Source organism: Eriocheir sinensis, chromosome 20 (genome assembly GCF_024679095.1).
Source record: "Eriocheir sinensis breed Jianghai 21 chromosome 20, ASM2467909v1, whole genome shotgun sequence".
NCBI lineage: Eukaryota > Metazoa > Arthropoda > Malacostraca > Decapoda > Varunidae > Eriocheir > Eriocheir sinensis.
In genome coordinates this window covers 20,710,519-20,726,730 of record NC_066528.1, presented here as the reverse complement: position 1 = coordinate 20,726,730, position 16,212 = coordinate 20,710,519, and the positions used below count along the sequence as shown (strand labels likewise).

General features: G+C 46.6%; 1 long non-coding RNA gene across 1 annotated transcript; it reads right to left on the bottom strand.

Moving 5' to 3' along the window:
• Positions 1-3,827: 3,827 nt before the first annotated feature.
• LOC127001372 (uncharacterized) lies at positions 3,828-11,433 on the bottom strand. Its single transcript, XR_007755172.1, has 3 exons — positions 11,267-11,433; positions 5,049-5,127; positions 3,828-4,831 (listed from the first exon to the last, which is right to left on the bottom strand). It is a non-coding gene; the product is annotated as an uncharacterized LOC127001372 (long non-coding RNA).
• Between the last annotated feature and the right edge of the window lie 4,779 nt (positions 11,434-16,212).

The following is a 16,212-nucleotide window of genomic DNA, read 5'->3' as shown; positions in this document are numbered from 1 at the left end:
CAACGCCCTGCCCCTGCTGTGGGTGGTGTGGGGGGGGTGTGGGGGTCTGGTGCAGGGCCCACAGCTCCACCGTCAGGCTCAGGGGGGAGTCTCCAGGTCCGACAGGTGCTGGGGAGAGGAGGGGGGGGGGGGGGAAGGCACCATATCAGAAGACTCCTTACCCTGAGAGCATGTCAAGATACATAACACAGCAACATTCAGTAGATATGTGTCATTAAAACCTCTCTTGAACCCAGCCATTAAAACCTCTCTTGAACCCAGCCATTAAAACCTCTCTTGAACCCAGCCATTAAAACCTCTTGTAAACCCAGCTATTAAAACCTCTCTTGAACCCAGCTATTAAAACCTCTTGTAAACCCAGGTATTAAAACCTCTCTTGAACCCAGCTATTAAAACCTCTTGAACCCAGCTATTAAAACCTCTTGTAAACCCAGCTATTAAAACCTCTCTTGAACCCAGCTATTAAAACCTCTCTTGAACCCAGCTATTAAAACCTCTCTTGAACCCAGCTATTAAAACCTCTTGTAAACCCAGGTATTAAAACCTCTTGTAAACCCAGCCATTAAAACCTCTTGTAAACCCAGCCATTAAAACCTCTTGTAAACCCAGCCATTAAAACCTCTTGTAAACCCAGCCATTAAAACCTCTTGAACCCAGCTATTAAAACCTCTTGTAAACCCAGCTATTAAAACCTCTTGTAAACCCAGCTATTAAAACCTCTTGTAAACCCAGCTATTAAAACCTCTCTTGAACCCAGCTATTAAAACCTCTCTTGAACCCAGCCATTAAAACCTCTTGTAAACCCAGCTATTAAAACCTCTCTTGAACCCAGCCATTAAAACCTCTTGTAAACCCAGCTATTAAAACCTCTTGTAAACCCAGCTATTAAAACCTCTTGTAAACCCAGCCATTAAAACCTCTTGTAAACCCAGCCATTAAAACCTCTTGTAAACCCAGCCATTAAAACCTCTCTTGAACCCAGCTATTAAAACCTCTTGTAAACCCAGCCATTAAAACCTCTTGTAAACCCAGCCATTAAAACCTCTCTTGAACCCAGCTATTAAAAACTCTTGAACCCAGCCATTAAAACCTCTTGTAAACCCAGCCATTAAAACCTCTCTTGAACCCAGCCATTAAAACCTCTTGAACCCAGCTATTAAAACCTCTTGTAAACCCAGCCATTAAAACCTCTCTTGAACCCAGCCATTAAAACCTCTTGTAAACCCAGCTATTAAAACCTCTTGTAAACCCAGCTATTAAAACCTCTCTTGAACCCAGCTATTAAAACCTCTTGTAAACCCAGCTATTAAAACCTCTTGTAAACCCAGCTATTAAAACCTCTCTTGAACCCAGCTATTAAAACCTCTTGTAAACCCAGCTATTAAAACCTCTCTTGAACCCAGCTATTAAAACCTCTTGTAAACCCAGCTATTAAAACCTCTTGTAAACCCAGCTATTAAAACCTCTCTTGAACCCAGCTATTAAAACCTCTTGTAAACCCAGCTATTAAAACCTCTTGTGAACCCAGCCATTAAAACCTCTTGTAAACCCAGGTATTAAAACCTCTTGTAAACCCAGCTATTAAAACCTCTCTTGAACCCAGCTATTAAAACCTCTTGTAAACCCAGCTATTAAAACCTCTTGTAAACCCAGCTATTAAAACCTCTCTTGAACCCAGCTATTAAAACCTCTTGTAAACCCAGCCATTAAAACCTCTTGTAAACCCAGCTATTAAAACCTCTTGTAAACCCAGCCATTAAAACCTCTCTTGAACCCAGCCATTAAAACCTCTTGTAAACCCAGCTATTAAAACCTCTTGTAAACCCAGCCATTAAAACCTTACCTTATCGCTTGTGTGAGTCCTCCCCTGCATAGGAACAGCTGCGTCATCCAGGGGTAGACCAGGGAATCAACCACTCATATCCACAGTAGACCAGGCAATCGACCACTCCTCCAGGGGCCGGTAGACCAGGAATTCAACTACTCAGCGGATGACCAGTGTTGTGTAGCTCTCCAGCCTGAAATCGAGGGAGTTCGTAATCTAACCGATCATGGATATTAATCAGTGTTTTTACTCAAAGACAAACTGTGTGCGATGAACATTCAGCGACTCGGAAATAATCACTGGATATTTCGACACAATAACAAAAATATCTGACATCACACCTGAACCATTTGATACCTGAGCAATTAGGGCACTCACTCACCTGGACGTCTCAGAATAAGTGCGCCGAGGACTATTATCGAGGCTAACATGGCGGTAGTCCGGGGCGTGGAACCTCATCAACGGTAGCGGTGTGATCTGTGGTTGAAGCTCGGCCGTGGAGGTTTCTTGGAGACCCGAGTGGATGTGGTAATGCCCGGGTGGAGCAGCAACGGCCGTAGAGGGTTGGGATGTACACTGTAGAGTCTTATGTATACTGTAGAGTCTTCCATGGCAAACATTGCCTGTTCTTTACTAACTAGAGAGAGAGAGAGAGAGAAAGACACAGAGAGAGATTGAGAGATAGAGAGACAGACAGAGAGAGACAGAGAGAGAGATTGAGAGAGAGATAGAGACAGAGCAACACACACACACACAGACGTACGCACAGTGCAGTGAGGGAGAATTAAGACACACACACACACAGACGCACACAGTGCTGGGAGGGAGGAAGGACAGGCAGCATGGCGGTACATTGTTTATTACGGAACGAAATTCACGTTACAGCTGCAAGGTGCTCTCAACCACAATGCCTTACAAAACCAGCAGTAGTTACCTCCTCCTGCTGCAGCGACCTCCCCAAGACGGAGGGCCCCCAGACCCCGCCAAGCGAGGATGCGCCTCCCTGGCCACCTGGTCAAAGCCTGGTCAACCAGTCAGCCAGAGAGGTGCGCCCCCGCCGACAGGGCCCAGAAGCCTTCCGCATCGGGCGGGTCACCACAGCCGCCTCTTCTTGCTGCTCAGGAACACAACAGGCTAAAAGGCAACAGTTACACACACGGACATATAAAAAAAAGAAATCCTAACCGACATCTCAGAGGGAGACGCCCAAAGGCGGCAGACTCAAACGCAGAACGGAACACACCCGTTCTGTGAAAGAGCCAACCGTCGTACCCCTAACACCCTAGGCCCCACCAGCCTCCTCCTGTGAGGAAAACTGGTCCTCAGTTTGGGCAGCTCGGAAGGAGCTACCCTGACGGCAAAGCTGTAACACAGACTGGCCCGCGTACAACTCCGCCGCCTAAACTAACACCTTGCCAGACCTCCCTACGGGAGAATCTGACATCTATCTGCGCGTCTTTCAAGCGTTGCTCCGACTCCCTAACCGCCCGACCACCCGTCCGCCCGCCCGTTCCCGTGACGCCCGCCCGTCCGCCCATCCGCCCCGCCCCCAACCCGCCCGCAAGCGTGCGAGCAGAGGTACGACGAGCGTCAGTGCGGCGGAACGTAGCGCACGGGTTCCGTGCGTTCAGACGTGTGGCAGTACGGCTCAGCGAGACGCTGCTGCCTGCCTACCTGACCGAGGGTGGGGTGCCCGCCCGACAACCCGACCGCAAGGTGGCCTGCCTACCTATCTGATGGCCCGACTGACAGCCTGACCACCAGATAGCTTGCCTGTCACCTGCTAGCCTGACTGCCAGGTGGCACACCCGCCCGTCGGCCTGATGGACAGACGGCCACGCCCATGCCTTCCTGACACAGTGATTAGCTAAGTCCCCCGCCAACACCCCACCCAAAAAAAAGACACTCACACAAAAAAAAAAACTCACACACCCTACATAACCTGCACCGTAGTGCTACCCAAACCTCGCTGCTCTGCGTTGCACACACACCGCCACGTTGGTCGCCCGGCAGCATCCACCCAGCAGGGACAACAGCTAAAGAGCTAGGGAGGAAGGGGGTTATGGGGAAAAAAACATGCATAGAAATGAAATCCTAGCAGTCACACAGCAACACACAGCAAAAGGTCAAACACACGGCAGGCCTGCCATCACACACACAAACACACACAGCACACACTAAACCAAATACCGTGGATATACCGTAGTGACGTGATGTGATGTCCTCGCTGCACGCGCCTCCGGACTGCCACACACACACACACGCTAGCTATTGGGTATAAACACACGGGAAAAAGGCATAGAAAAAAAAGACATCCTAAATAAAATAACACACACAAGCACTTAGCGGGGGTTTGGGGAGGCAGACGGAGGAGGGCCAGTTAGCATGGGAAAGGGGAATCGCCCTGCACCAGGAAATGGATATGGTCTTGGCACCCCCCCCCTGGCGTGAAGGTTACCCAACACACCAGGCGGTAAGGCTCGACACAACCCAAATCCCAGGAGGTTCATCCCCCAACCCACTTCCAGCCCACCAACCATTCTACCCCACCCTCCCTTACCCACTAAGCACCCACAGACATACACCAAAAAAAAGACTCCACTCCCATCAGACTCCTTGGAAGAAGGCAGCCTGATCCACCTAATAAAAAAGCCAGGCTCAACCGTACGGAAGAGTCTGGCAAAACGTCGGCGGAGACAACGCGAAAGGCAACGCCTGGCCAAGCAGAGCCCGACCGCCCTGACCCCCGGAAGAGAGGCCAGAGTAGCTAGAGTCGGCTTCCTCCTACGGAGAAAACCGACAAAAAAACTTCAGACATCTCAGAGGGAGACCGTCTGAAGGTGGAAGACTCAAACGCAGAACGGAGTCACACCCGTTCTGTGAAAGAGCCAACCGTTGTTACACCTAACACCCTAACACCCTAAGCTCCCTACACCAGCTAAACAAACACCCTACACCCTGACGTGCTGCTCCCGCGCTGCGCCGATGCTCTCCACTTACGCGCCTCTGAAAGAACAAGACCGACTTAGACACAACCCAGGAGACTGACGGAGAATTAGACACACTATGAAAATTATACAAGAGCAACAGTATTTAATGATCTCGTTATCTGACCGACTATCATTTCATTACTATTATTGGTATTGTTATATTCATTACTATTATTGGTATTATTATATTCATTACTATTATTGGTATTATCATAATCATTATCATTGTTTACCTGGACGCCAGAGGATACAGGCAAGGGACGACACACGCAGCCGCCTCCATCAACGTGTCTCTCCAGCCGGGGCAACACGCTGGAAGTACAGGGAGACTCAGACATGCGGAGAGGCAGCGGCGGAGACATCCAGACATCTTGGCTCAGACACAGGTGGCTGCTCCATTAACCCGGTAGCAGCGACGGGCCAAGTTTGTGGCTTTACCGTGTAGCAGCAATGGGTCAAGTTTGTGGCTTTACCGTGTAGCAGCAATGGGCCAAGTTTGTGCCATGATATTTAAACCCCCCAAAAATAGGCTGGTTAGGCTATACAAGGCCATGGCTTTATCTAACCTCTTCTTGAATGTATCTATGGTATTGGCACCCACAACATGGCCCCCAAGCCTGTTCCACTCATCCACCACTCTGTTAGTAAACCAATTCTTGCCTATGTCTTTGTTGAATCTGAATTTGTCTAACTTAAAACCATTTCCACGCGTCCTACCTGGCTCTTTCACTCTCAAAATCTTATTGACATCCCCTTTATTAAATCCCTTCATCCATTTACAGACTTCGATCAAGTCTCCTCGCAACCTTCGCCTTTCTAGCGAGTGTAGATTTAACTGCTTCAGCCTGTCTTCATAAGGCAAGTTTCTCACCCCCTGAATCATCTTTGTCATCCTCCTCTGTACAGATTCTAACACCTTGATATCCATTCTATAGTAGGGGGACCAGAACTGCACTGCATAATCTAGGTGAGGTCTAACTAGTGCTAAGTAAAGTTTGAGGATGACTTCAGCGCTCCTATTGCTTACGCTCCTTGAGATGAAACCTAGTACTCTGTTTGCCCGATTTTTAGCCTGAATGCATTGAGCCCTAGGACGGAGGTCAGCGCTCATTAGGACTCCTAAGTCTCTCTCACGCCCAGACCTGCTTAGAGGAGTGCCATTTAAGGAGTAATTGTGTGAGGGGTTATTCCTACCTACACTCAAAATGCTACACTTCCTGACATTGAATTCCATCTGCCACTTCCCCGCCCAATCATATAGTCTGTCAAGCTCATCCTGGAGAACGGTAGCGTCCCTGTCTGATTGGATTACTCTACCGACTTTGGTGTCATCTGCGAACTTGTTGACATCACTACTAATTCCTGTGTCCAAGTCACTGATGTAAATAATAAAAAGCAGAGGACCCAGCACCGACCCCTGAGGGACTCCACTCGTAACACTGCCCCATTCAGATTTCCTACCATTGATTTGCACTCTGCTTCCTACCACTGAGGCACGCCCTGATCCAGTTCAAAACTTTACCAGCTACGCCGTGAGCCTGTAATTTTAGTAATAGCCGGTGATGGGGAACTTTGTCGAACGCTTTACTGAAATCTAGATACAATATGTCACAGTTTTCATCTCGGTCAACCGCCTCGATTACTTTAGTCTAGATGGTCCAGAATGCTCCCGGCTATAATTTGTGGCTTTACCGTGTAGCAGCGACGGGCCAAATTTGTGGCTTTACCGTGTAGCAGCGACGGGCCAAATTTGTGGCTTTACCGTGTAGCAGCGACGGGCCAAATTTGTGGCTTTACCGTGTAGCAGCGACGGGCCAAATTTGTGCCATGATTGAAACTCCCCAAAATAGATGATACCTAAACTGATCACAAATGCTTTGATATATATTATGAAATGGTTTGTGAGCGAGGTGATTTTTCTCATTTTTCTCGCTTGGAGGGACCATTAAGAAACATGACCCCTGCTGCTACCACCACCACCGGGTTAAGTCAACAAAATTGTAATGCCAAAATTTAATTAAGTACGGGAAAGGTAGAAATTAGGGAGGATAAGTAGTTTTAAGTATTTTTAAGAATGTATAAATTCCATCTCTATCTCTCACGTACTTAACTGAATTTTTCTAAACTAAAAATGGTCAAATCATCACTTATCTCCTCTATTATGCATATATAATCATTTTTGCAATTACTAACATTATATACTCATTTAAATCAATTTTCACACGTATACAAATATTGTTACATGTACCCTGTACTGTCCAAACCCCTTATGCAAGAGTTAACCAGCATCTCCACTCTTTCATCCCTATACTGTCCAAACCCATTATGCAAGAGTTAACTAGCATCTTCATTCTTTCATCCCTGTGCTGTCCAAACCCATTATGCAAGAGTCAACCAGCATCTCCACTCTTTCATCCCTATACTGTCCAAACCCATTATGCAAGAGTTAACCAGCATCTCCACTCTTTCATTCCTATACTGTCCAAACCCCTTATGCAAGAGTTAACCAGCATCTTCATTCTTTCATCCCTATGCTGTTCAAACCCATTATGCAAGAGTCAACCAGCATCTCCACTCTTTCATCCCTATACTGTCCAAACCCATTATGCAAGAGTTAACCAGCATCTTCATTCTTTCATCCCTATACTGTCCAAACCCATTATGCAAGAGTCAACCAGCATCTCCACTCTTTCATCCCTATACTGTCCAAACCCATTATGCAAGAGTTAACCAGCATCTTCATTCTTTCATCCCTGTGCTGTCCAAACCCATTATGCAAGAGTCAACCAGCATCTCCACTCTTTCATCCCTATACTGTCCAAACCCATTATGCAAGAGTCAACCAGCATCTCCACTCTTTCATCCCTATACTGTCCAAACCCATTATGCAAGAGTTAACCAGCATCTTCATTCTTTCATCCCTGTGCTGTCCAAACCCATTATGCAAGAGTCAACCAGCATCTCCACTCTTTCATCCCTATACTGTCCAAACCCATTATGCAAGAGTTAACCAACATCTTCATTCTTTCATCCCTGTACTGTCCAAACCCATTATGCAAGAGTCAACCAGCATCTTCATTCTTTCATCCCTGTACTGTCCAAACCCATTATGCAAGAGTCAACCAGCATCTCCACTCTTTCATCCCTATACTGTCCAAACCCATTATGCAAGAGTTAACCAGCATCTTCATTCTTTCATCCCTGTGCTGTCCAAACCCATTATGCAAGAGTCAACCAGCATCTCCACTCTTTCATCCCTATACTGTCCAAACCCATTATGCAAGAGTTAACCAGCATCTTCATTCTTTCATCCCTGTGCTGTCCAAACCCATTATGCAAGAGTCAACCAGCATCTCCACTCTTTCATCCCTATACTGTCCAAACCCATTATGCAAGAGTTAACCAACATCTTCATTCTTTCATCCCTGTACTGTCCAAACCCATTATGCAAGAGTCAACCAGCATCTCCACTCTTTCATCCCTATACTGTCCAAACCCATTATGCAAGAGTCAACCAGCATCTCCACTCTTTCATCCCTATACTGTCCAAACCCATTATGCAAGAGTCAACCAGCATCTCCACTCTTTCATCCCTATACTGTCCAAACCCATTATGCAAGAGTTAACCAACATCTTCATTCTTTCATCCCTTACACTGGTAAACTCTGGGGCACCCTTCCTGTGTCTATATCTCCTCCTGCCTTCGACTTGAATTCTCTCACGAGGAATGACGTATCGAGACGCCTCTCCTCCCGAAACTGACCTCCCTTTCAGCCGCTCATAACTTTTGTTTCTGAAGGAGCAGCGATTAACCCAAGAACATCGGCAGACCCTTTTCTGGGCTTTCACGAGTCATGGCTGTGGTACGGTGGACCCTAAAATGGGCTTGCCATAAAACCCACAATTCGAGCTAATTCTAGGCGATGGTGGCACAGCGCAACCCACCATGCATGCCCCGGGTCATTGTGGTGGGTGAGTGATCTTGAGGTGGGCTTTTTGTCATGGGTGGTGCTGTAAGGTCATGGCAGACTGAATTAGCTATCCACACAGTAACCACTTGTCAAATTCTCTGCATTTGACAACAAGTGACTCTCAGCTAGATGCCACAAGACTGTTTATTTTGTGACAAACACCACACAAACAGAATGGAGTTTGAGCAGAAGGAAATATTCTTAATGGCTTTGTGGTTATGAGAGGAGCAAGATGGCGCCACTGTAAACACTCGCCTGCGCCAGAACGGGCTGGGCCGACCATCAGGCCCCACCAGGAAGATGCTTAGCGGCGCAACAGGCAACGATGTAAAAAAAAAAAAATAAATAAATAAATAAAAAAGGTACTCTGATGTACGTTCCATGCTCTTTTCTGTGTCTCAAAATGCTGTGTAATGTTGACTTTTCTCGGCCACTTCTCGGCTTTCCCGTTGCCGACGCCCACGGGTTAAGGCCTTCCCGGCGGAGGATCTATATAGTGACGTTTGGAAATTGGGACTTTTTGTCGGCGCGTCAGTGTATAGACGTTTGCTCTCATTTGCCCACATTAGATAGCAGCATGGCGCCACTATAAACACTCGCCTGCACCAGAACGGGCTGGGCCGACCATCAGGCCCGACCGGGAAGATGCCTGCCGGCACAATAGGCAGCAACGTAAAAAAATTAATAAATAGAATAAAAAAATAGACGATTCCTTACTACTGACAAAATTAACAAAATAAATCGCCATTGGGCATCTCAACCCCCTGGACACTTGCCGACATTGCCTCTGAAGGACAGTCACCCTTGTGCCTTGTGGGATATGCAACGCACATCAGCTGACACCGGGAACTTTTGCATTTTTTCCTAGTTTCTTTTATTATCATAGTCTATCATGTCAGGGAGAAAGAGACCTCTTGAGCCGGAGGAAATGACTCCTTTGGTAGCCGAGGATATAGGTGCTGATTTTTTGGATGATTTTGATGATCCTGACTCATGTACCATCAGTGGTTACACTCTAAACCTTCATTTGAATGTATCAATACACATATAACCAGTCTAACTTAACCCTTTCATTGCTAAACGCTTGCAGCGGGCGTTAGGCGTCTTTGCTGGTGGTGCTAAACGCTCACTGCGACATCCAGCCGCACTCAAATCTCCCGCGTATGAGTGTGTTCCAACACTAATTCTCACAACACAGGATTGCCAATTGAGTGTGTTTTATACTAAACTTGGTGGAAAATCATGTCAGCCCAGCGCGGCAAATCTACGGACGAGCAACTGGTGGATGTTCTTGTCCAATATAGTGACATTTTTACATAGCTTCACCTGACGGATTCTTTGACCAAATAGTTGTACATTTTTCAGCCGTCAATACTGCCCTGCCAGCACCCCATCATCAAGAGATCTACAGTAGTTGCCTTACGGCTGACCGTCGCGCACGTAGAAATGTACGTCTTCACAGGCAACACCCCCTGAACGTGCCTGTATGTTCGCAGGAGAGGCTTCACTGAATCTTATAGATCTTGGCCTCCTCTTTCCAATGATGGTTTTGTTTTGAAACTGTGATGAATAGTTTGTGAGATACAGCGGTTAAGAGAGATTCCCTTCCCCTGCTGGGGTGTCCAAGCGTGCCTGAGGGGATAGTCTCGTTGCGAGCGCTTAGCAACGAAATGGTTAAATAACATCTATATATAGATGTAAATGTTTGTTCAGTTTTGCGGCAGAGTCGATATAGAAACGTCACTCTGGAATGCCCACTTGCGGGGAATCTATATACACATATGGATGTTTAATGATGAGATTTTCTATTCTCTTTTTTCTATTACTCTCTCGGTCCCATTCATCCTCTGCGTGTATCGAAACACATGGGAAATTAATCACAACAGGGAGAGGGTATGCCCCGGCTGCCTGGGATTGAACCCGTGACCAGCGTGACGGGAGAGCCACTCCTTACCGAGTCGGTCAAAGAGGTACCCCCCTGGCTAAGTGGGTTATGGGAGGCTCGTTCATCAGGCCGCACTACAGATGAACATCAACAGCGTCTATAGAGACTATTTTTGGGGGGGGTTGTACATACGTCTCCCCTGCCGCCGGGAAGGGGTTAACAGGCTATTTTTAAACCTATTTTTTGGGGGGTAGAACATACGTCTCCCCTGCCACCAGGAAGGGGTTGACAGGCTATTTTTAAACCTATTTTTTGGGGGGTAGAACATACGTCTCCCCTGCCGCCAGGAAGGGGTTGACAGGCTATTTTTAAACCTATTTTTTGGGGGGTAGAACATATGTCTCCCCTGCCACCGGGAAGGGGTTAACAGGCTATTTTTAAACCTATTTTTTGGGGGGTAGAACATATGTCTCCCCTGCCGCCGGGAAGGGGTTAACAGGCTTTTTATAAACCTATTTTCTTGTTGCCCTAGAGCGGTTTCTTTAGCTGTAAAAAACAATATCCATTATCCACACAACTATATCAAAATGCTTACCGGTCTCCCCAGCTGAAGAGGTCACGGACAGAGGAGGTCACGTGCGCTCCCCCCAGCCCATGTCCCCCGGCGCCCATCTCCCGGAACACTGCCACACAAACAAACGCTAGCTATGGGTATAAAAAAAGATTACGTGCAAAAAGTTCACACACAAAAATACATCCTAACAAAATAATAGTGCGAGGGCATAGCAGCACACACACACACAATCATACGACAGGCCTGCCATTCACACACAGACGCACACACAGAGAACCCACTTACCCAAAGCGTTGGTGTCGTCGAGATGAGTCCTCTGCATGGTCCGTCCGCGGCATCCTGCAAAAACAGAGAAGCATATTAGAAAAGGGAACATTAAGGGCCGCTTCCACAGTCCATCATGGTCTTTGTAACACTCCCGAACCAAGCTATAGAATCCCATACTGTTCTAAATGGCGCGGTCTTCTATGACACACTAAATACACAGAGCTTTTCCTGTATTGTGTTGTCAAATTTGTGGACTTTAATATAAACTGGATCTCAGCTTACTCATCTCCCTTCTCTTCCTTTTCCTTCATATCATAAACACAGCTTTTCCTGTATAGTCTTGTCAAATTTGTGAACTTGAATATAAACAGGATCTCGGCTCACTCGTCTCCCAATCTCATCTCCCTTCTCTTCCCTTTCCTTCGTATCATGACAATATAAGACCTTTCCTGTATAGTCTCGTCAAACTTGTGAACTTGAATATAAACACCATCTCTGCTCACTCCTCTCCCAATCTCCCTTCTCCAACCTTTCCTTCGTACCATAAACACACCAGACCTTTCCTGAATAGTCTCGTCAAACTTGTGAACTTGAATATAAACTCCAGACACCGTACAAGGAAATTTCGAAGGCTCTGGGAATGGTTTCGGAGCTTACTAACCCATCATGAGGAACTGTGAAACTGGGCCTTAGACACGGATGCAGAATTATAGCCATGCAAAAGGCAAATTACTTATATATATTACATGAAACTGGCCATCACGGGGAGTTAACTCATGGCAAAATATATTACTAACCCCGGAAGTTAAGTGAGACTGAAAATTTAAAGAAGCATTATGTGAGAGAGCACCGTGCAGGGCTTAGTAACATGGATTTCGGTTAATTTACATTCACGTACGGATTGAGATATCGGCAAGGCTTGAAGCTGCCGATATCTTTACATGGAAGAGGCGCCTGGCTGGGACTGACAATTATACAGTGGCAAAACAAACTAGGACTGACAATTATACAGTGAGAAAACAAACTAGTGACCAGAGCCGGGCACCACACACACACTAGAAGGAACCTCAAGCAAAAAGATAACTTAGACATTAATTAAAAGGAAGGAAAGGATGAAGATAAACAGACAGAGGAAGAGGAGGAGGAGGAGGAGTGAAAGGAGAAAAAGGAGAAGGAGATGAAGGAAGAATAGAAGAGGAAAGAGGAGGAAAGTTGGGGAAAAGGAATAGAAATGGGGAGGAAAAGTTAAAAAAGAATAAAGGAGAAAGGAGAATAGAAGGAACTGTATTATGAGGAGGAGGAGGAGGAGGAGGAGAGAGAATGGACGATAGGAAATGAGATGCAAGATTTGACCACCAGAAAGAACATCAAGCAAAAGATAACTTAGACATTAAATGAAAGAACAGAATAAAGATGGACAGAGGAGGAGGAGGAGGAGGAGAGAGAATGGATGAGAGAGAAAACTGAAGAAAAACGAAGAATCAGAGAAAATGGGTCAAAGAGAAAACAAGGAAATGAAAAGTGAAGGAAGGAAACATTCAATCATTAAATTAAAGGTGTTAGAACTGTTGCTTGAAGGGAAAGGGATGAGTTAAATTGTAAGTGTTGCTGTAATATAAATAACTTGATAAATTACACTGAGGTGGTGCCCCGCTCTACCAAAGATATCTATCCTCACTAACACACTGAGCCAAGCACAGTATCATCGCTGCTATTGTAGTGACTCCTCATGTCCTTTATACAGCATTTCTTGACCTAAATTAACCTATCTAGCTTTGTTGTCTCCCCCTCCTGGCCCGGCATCCCAGTCTCCAGTTTTGAGATTGTTATCAGTGCGGTCGCCCAGTGTGTCAGGCCTCCACTCCTGGGTGTGGGGGGAGGCAGGACACAGGCGCTCCCCCACGAGTCAGGTCTTCGTCACGGCAGCTCCTGGGTGTGGGGGGAGGCAGGACACAGGCGCTCCCCCACGAGTCAGGTCTTCGTCACGGCAGCTCCTGGGTGTGGGGGGAGGCAACACACAGGAGATATAGGAGGAATTCCATATGACACGAGAATCTGTTACCTACACCTTGCCTCTCTCTCTCTCTCTCTCTCTCTCTCTCTCTCTCTCTCTCTCTCTCTCGTCCTACGAAGAAAGGCTTTCCACCCTTAACATGTTCTCTTGAGAAACGTCGCCTCCGAGGAAAACTGATCGAATGTTTTAAAATACTTAATGGTTCCACGAATGTAGACAGAACAAAACTGTTTATGATCGATGACACTTTGCAAGCGAGGAACAATGGCATAAAACTCAAATGTAGACAAGTAAATTCAGACTGCACCAAATTTTTTTCACCAACATTGTAGTGCGAGAATGGAATAAGCTCTGACCATCAGTGGTCCAGTGTAACACTCCTGACTCCTTTAAAAACAAGCTCGACCGTCACTTCCTTGAACTTAATTAATATTAACTAGAGTAGAAAAGCAACGTTTTGGAGCCATCTGATTAATGTAGAATCACTTATGATTCACTTAGTGACCACCTAGTCTGGACCATGGGGTCTGATTTTCTATGTAATTCTATGAAATTCTCTCTCTCTCTCTCTCTCTCTCTCTCTCTCTCTCTCTCTCTCTGTATCGGTATCATGACTTATACCAGGAAGAGGCGGGCCGGTATTATTTAAGAAAACCGGTATTTTTGCCAATACCGCACATTCTCAGTCACCACAATCACCACTCCCGTCACAAAAATCACCACTCCCGTCACCACAATCACCACTCCCGTCACCACAACCACCACTCCCGTCACCACAACCACCACTCTCGTCACCACAACCACCACTCTCGTCACCACAACCACCACGTACTCTCGTCACCACAACCACCACTCGTCACCACAACCACCACTCGCCACCACAACCACCACTCGTCACCACAACCACCACTCGTCACCACAACCACACATCCCTATAGCCACCACAACCACCACTCCCGTCACCACAACCACATCAATAACATATATACGTATAAATTTCAATGTATACTTAAGAGCTCCGAGGTCCTAATGTTGACCTCGAAGTGCTGCCGGAGGTCGCTGGTCTCACAAGCCCCTTCCTTTGATATATGACACGCTGGTACCGTTGAGATGGAGGCGAGGACACTTGTGATAACGTGGGCGGGTAGGGGAGAGCCGGTATGATTCGGACACTAGAAAAATATTTTTAGAAAAAGAAGTTTAAAAAGTAGTGTGATTTTGTTGACCTCAAAATGTTCCTCCATCATTTGGCTCTGTAGGCCGCTAATATGACACTCGTAGCTATTTCCAGTTTTCAGATGTAGGTGATGAAAGACAAGTTTCTAAATCGTCCGCAGCCGTGGTACGTGATGGTTCGGTCAGGGAGGTGGGATGGTACGGACACTCATAATACTCGCCTTAATATTAATATAACTTAAGTTTGATTGGCTAATAAACAAAATTATATCTTCTACAAAACATTTGTTAGAGGACAAAAGTATCCTCTCAATATTTAGAGCGGAAAAAATAAAAGGAGAACTACAAGAAATATCTCAAAAATTTCTCACAAGCATATCTGATATTAATCAACCAAACTAACCTTTTTATAAGCGTTGCAACACCTATGATGTTTAAATTGATATAAATTTAATAAAAATCATGAAAAAATCAACCGTCCGAATCATCACGACTCAATAAAAAGCAAATGCGTGGTCACTTTTCCAGCACGAGAGCTTCACAGGTGATCGTGTTATACCTTCGCCGGGCATCGCTGTGTTATACCTTCGCCGGGCATCGCTGTGTTATACCTTCGCCGGGCATCGCTGTGTTATACCTTCGCCGGGCATCGCTGTGTTATACCTTCGCCGGGCATCGCTGCGTCACCGAAATAATTTAAATGTCGCTAATTGGCACGTTTTTGAAGTGAGAGCTTACGATTCACTGAAAATATTACATACGAGATGCAAAAACACATAAAATCGGAGTTGCATCGAAAACAACAGCTCTGAGGGCGTGGTTGTCCCTTTGTGGGTCAAGGCAATAAAGTTTTGCACATTCACACAAAATCTCGCGGCACTCACTCCCATACACTTTACAATAAGTGCGATGGCCGAATCATCACCGCTCTCCCCTACGGTTTTTGTTAAGGACGGGACTTAATTGTAGGTGAGGGCGGGATTCGAACCGAGTCCAACATTTACGTGGGCGGGTACGGGGCTTGCTAAGGACGGGACTTGTAGGTGAGGGCGGGATTCGAACCGAGTCCAACATTTACGTGGGCGGGTACGTGGCTTGCTAAGGACGGGACTTGTAGGTGAGGGCGGGATTCGAACCGAGTCCAACATTTACGTGGGCGGGTACGGGGCTTGCTAAGGACGGGGCTTGTAGGTGAGGGCGGGATTCGAACCGAGTCCAACATTTACGTGGGCGGGTACGGGGCTTGCTAAGGACGGGGCTTGTGGGTGAGGGCGGGACTCGAACCGAGTCCAACATTTACGTGGGCGGGTACGGGGCTTGCTAAGGACGGGGCTTGTAGGTGAGGGCGGGACTCGAACCGAGTCCAACGTTTACGTGGCCGAGGAACGTTGCGACGAGGCGGAGGTTTCTGTTAGACTGAGAGCTGAGGGGCAGAAAGGAAGGGCGCGCACTAGTCCCCCCAATTTTTCTTTGTATGTGCGTGATAGTTAGTAATGGTTGTTTCGTGTAG